Consider the following 4,900-nt stretch of genomic DNA (forward strand, 5'->3'; position numbering starts at 1 on the left):
TCCCGCGCGGCGCATGCGCGGTGCAGCGCACGTGTAATGGCGGAGCGCGCAGAACAAACAATGATCCGTCTGATTGATCTGTGAGGAGGCTTTCTTGTTAACCTTCACTGTGACTTCACCGCTGCTTGTTTTGGGAGTGAGTGCTTGAATCTCTTTCATGATGTTTTGAAGATACATATCTCCTTGTGTATTTTAGCATAGTGCTGGTAGATACGTGGCAATGATGATACCGAAGCTGCAGGCAACTATCACAGTTTTCAAACTAGCGTAGGACATATAGGGCACAGGACGCGTGAAAGGACAAACGACACAGGTAGCCATTCATTCATTAAGACAAATAGGACAAACGAGACAAGACAAACATTCATTCATTCATGCAGGCATTCGAGGTGCTTTATATAATCAACATTAGTGCTGGGTTGAAATTGATTGGGTAGAAAGACTAAAGGGCGTCACATATTCTCTTCCACACGGCCTTTGTTACTGTCTGCTGTTATATATATGCTGTCATTATGCCTCTTATATAGACTCTGAAGGTTAACTTCCGGTTCATCTTGGGGGTTAGTTCTTCTACATTCACAGAAACAAGTTAATGTGTTCTTTCACATAGTTTATAAATTCTGCATGTAACAGTACACTCTTAGAAAAGATGTGTTAAAAATTACACAAACTGTGTTAAATTCTTACACACCAATGGGTGAGTTTTGGGACAACCCTTGTTGTGTTAATTTTGACACATTCACTGTGTTAATGATTTTAACACAGTGAATGTGTCAGGAAGGTGAACATAAAAATGTGTAAACATGTGTAATATTAACACATAATGTGCTGTCCATGGCTACACACATTGTGTAGAAAGAAACAAACCCAAAAACCTACACAAAAAGTGTTAATTTGACACGAAATGAGTTAATGAAAACTCAGAATAAACAATTTATGACTCCAACGCATTTAATATCATACATTTATTACGTATTGGCAAAAAGATCCACAGCTATAGCTCTATAGCTGCAAACACAACTATACAATTTCATAGAATGGAATTTCAGCAGTAAAACAAATCTGACAGGACAGATATTTTCCAATTTCATTGGGCAACATGACACATAACCACACCTACGTCATTGCACTTATTTCAAAACTATGTATCTTGGATTGATGTAGATCTGATCATCTAAAAAATGTGTCTGAATATCTAGGGGTCGGGAATCTGACACACCAGAAGGAATTGTAACAAGTTTGTACTCCATCTTTTCCACAGCATGACTAAAAGTGATCATCAAAATATTTATCATTAACTATCCTTAAAAAAGTCAACACAGTCTTTCTGTCCAACTTTGGGAATAAATGAACAACTTCTCCAAAGATTGGTTGCTTTTCTGAACTAGCTGACAACATCAGAATGCTCCCTGTTCTGTATGAATGTCCACCTACACCGACTGTGTTTGACATATAAACCGTCTCTGTTGCCTCTTCTGCAAAGGAGCTCAGTTCTTCACTTATTTGGTCACCATGTTTCAAAGAATGAACAACAATAGGATATGCATTTGGTACAGATATCTGAACATTTAGTGGGTCCCCAAATTTCCAACAATACATTTGTTGCACCTGACGTTTATAAGCCAGAGTTTTTGATATATTCCTGAAATTGCACACAGCATGTGCTTGCCGTTTGAGGGGATTATGCTTTGCTTCAAACCTCATACACCAAAGTTTTGACAAAGATCCAAATTGAATCAACATAGTTGGATAATGTGTCATGAAATGGTGTTTTGGGATGAGGTGTCGATCAGGATAAAGTTCTTTGAACAACTTATGATGATCTATGATAAGCTGTTTCAGGAACACTGCAAGACCTCTGGTTACAACAGGAGCAAATATAATGCTACATATCTCTCGTAACAAAATGAACAACTGCCAGTGCAGACTTTCAGGACTGACAATGTCCCCCAAAAGAAGAGGCAAGTTTTGTATGAGACACCACATCTGTGCTGCTGTTTGTTTGATGGCTGTCTCAGATTTCAGGTTAAGGATTACACTTGGTTTGTTTTTTGTGTTTGAATACCCATAGTCGTAGCTGGCTATCCTTTCATTCAGCTGTTCCAGGCACAACAGCTTTTCTTCAAAAATGTAGTGTCGAAGTAAAAGTTTTACTTCCAAAGGTGCAACACCCTCCAGCACATCATGCATTATGTCAACCCCTACATTTTCAGTTACATGAAAGTATTCCAAAGTATTCAAGCACGAGTCTTGTTTGATTCCTGTAACAGTGACATCATTCAACACAACATGCTGCTGGTAATTGTGTCTGTCTCTCTTTTCAAGATCATCTTCATTGAACACACTTTGTGAAGTTGTTTTATCAACAAGGCAAATATGGCAGAACCTGTTAGCAGAAAAACGTTCTGCGTAGCCACACAGCGCATGACAAGCAAGATTGTCAACAGTAAAAAGGCAGATCGTTCCGTGTACTGTGTGTTTCTCCTCTTATCTTAATGTTAATGTCTCTAGGATTTTTATGTCATCTAAGAAAGGCTGAAAAATCTTTGCAAAGCCATATTTTTCTCTGTCAATAGCATTGAATAGAAGGCTAAGGTGAATGTTTACCAAGCTTGAATTATACTCCGGGGGCAGGTTTCTCAATGAAAAATACACTGCTCCCATTTTATGAATCTTTGTTTTTGACCCAAGAGGATTAACTGTCTCCAGATCATCCAAGTATAGCTGAATCTGTAGAGCATCAGGATGTGTTTTGTATAGTTCATGTCTAGCAAAATGAGCACCATCACAATAGTCACGCATCTTTCCATCTGTACTTCTATGAGACTGCAAATACAGGGTCTGAAATTTCTCATTATTAAAGATTAATTTTAGAGTTTCGAGGATGGAAATATACTGAAATGTATCAGCTGGGGAGAGAGAGAGAGAGACACAAACAACAGGGGTACAGGGAGTCAGAAAGCTTATTTGATAAATGGTGATGCCCATCACAATTTCTTAAGCCTAAAATGAATTGCTTATTTTGTAAAACCAACAGCCAAGATTAATTTTACAATCACAGATTTCACAGCTAAGGAGGTTGAACTAGGGAATGTTTGTCATTTTTGCTTAAAAATTACTCTTACAAAGTCTCAGTCAACGTTCAGTCAAAACCGATCAGTAATATATATATATAAGCAGTTAATTATTACTTACCATCATTACAGTTTGGTTTCTGATCCAACAGAGTGGTTACACTCCCCTTCTCCAAACGTTTCAGTTTTGGAATAACCGATGATTCCCATCTTCGGATTAGCATCTCTCCCTTTCCCTCAAACATCTTTCCAAACTCTGCATCTAGTTAAAGTTGTTTAGACAGAACCAGAATGTGAGCTATTTCCAGAACACCTTTTAACAAATCAAAATAACATAACATATTAAAAATCTCTGGTAAATATGCAAATTAATAAAATCACACTTTGATATTAAATAGTTTTTAACATCCACCACACACTAATTTGGACTCTACATCTCTGTTTTATCCATCTAAAAATATAATGAAACACATTCGATAAAAGTCAAATAAAATTCTTACCAGGGCTGGCGGATGAAACGGGGGTACTGTTTGCAAATGTCACCAACTGTTGGCATCTGCGTGCTGATCCAATTCCTGCAATGGTTGAAGGTCTTTTCCATTGCAGTTTTGATGGTGGAGATGTTCTCAGATGATGGCTTCATTCTCTTGATGATGGTCAACCATTCAATTGGGTCTTCATCAGCTGGTGACTGTGTAGACTGTGTTCTGTAGATAACATCCCTGTGCGCTCATATTCAGCTATTGTATCAGGTGCCTTCCTGCTCAGGAATGACTGTAACGGCAGTGAGTCTTCGGCCTAATAAGGAATTACGACAATGCAAAAATAAAAACAGAGTTGTTAAGAATAATTTAGAGAGTTTTACTGCAGTGCTCACCTGAGTACTTTCAGTCTGGGTAGGCTGAACATTGATGATCTGTAGGTGGATTTCAGTGGCCACACAAACTTGAAATTTGTCATAGTCTTGCACAGCTGTGGTGATGTCACAGTCAATGTAGTCATTGAAGTCTTTGTTATATTTAAGAAACCGTTCTAACTGAACAGGATGGGAGAATTCTGAGTAACAGAATGTCAAAAGTTGTGGGGCATCACTGATGTGGAAGATCTTTTTGCATGTTTCTGTATTGTCTTTATAGATACTAAGTACAGTTTTGGTCAGTTGTCCAGTGTCAAAAGACCCAAGAGTCCCAGGATCCTCTAAAGATTGGTCCATTTGCTGAATAATAAAGAAATAATAGAATGTTAATATTTAGACAGATAATGCAGGAGCCACTTTTTACTGATTACAATACTTTTACACAAAGCATTAGCTGATATAGCGGCTCATTTCTTTTTTCCAACATAAAATCTATACACTTATTGTTAGGTAACATGAGGCTGCAGCTTACTTACACTTTCATACACAAACAATCTTACAGATCTGAATGAACGTTAGATGGCTAAATGTTCTTAAATGTATTTGTATTAAAAGTAAGTTCAATTAAAGCTGCAAGCAGCGTTGGGCGGGCCCTCGCACTTGTAGCGCGTCCGCGTGTGAGCCGGCCGAGTTGCATATTCTGGAGCTCTGCCGGTGCGGCTGTGAATTTCCTACGCGGTTCCGACGCCGCATGAAGGTGTTATATGTCACTTCCTGTGTCCCCTATGTGGAGCTACATAGCACTTGCCGCTATTAATATAAATCGGTATTGACGTGTAGATGTCTGCGGGGTGGGAGAGTTAACAAGCACGTAAAGTTTGTTTCAGATGTGAGCATGTACACTGAACAATAATGTACCCAAACAATAAAATAAATTCCTTTTATATTTCCCTGCCTTGTTGTTTATGTG

Source organism: Micropterus dolomieu, linkage group LG12 (assembly GCF_021292245.1).
Source record: "Micropterus dolomieu isolate WLL.071019.BEF.003 ecotype Adirondacks linkage group LG12, ASM2129224v1, whole genome shotgun sequence".
In the NCBI taxonomy this organism is placed as follows: domain Eukaryota; kingdom Metazoa; phylum Chordata; class Actinopteri; order Centrarchiformes; family Centrarchidae; genus Micropterus; species Micropterus dolomieu.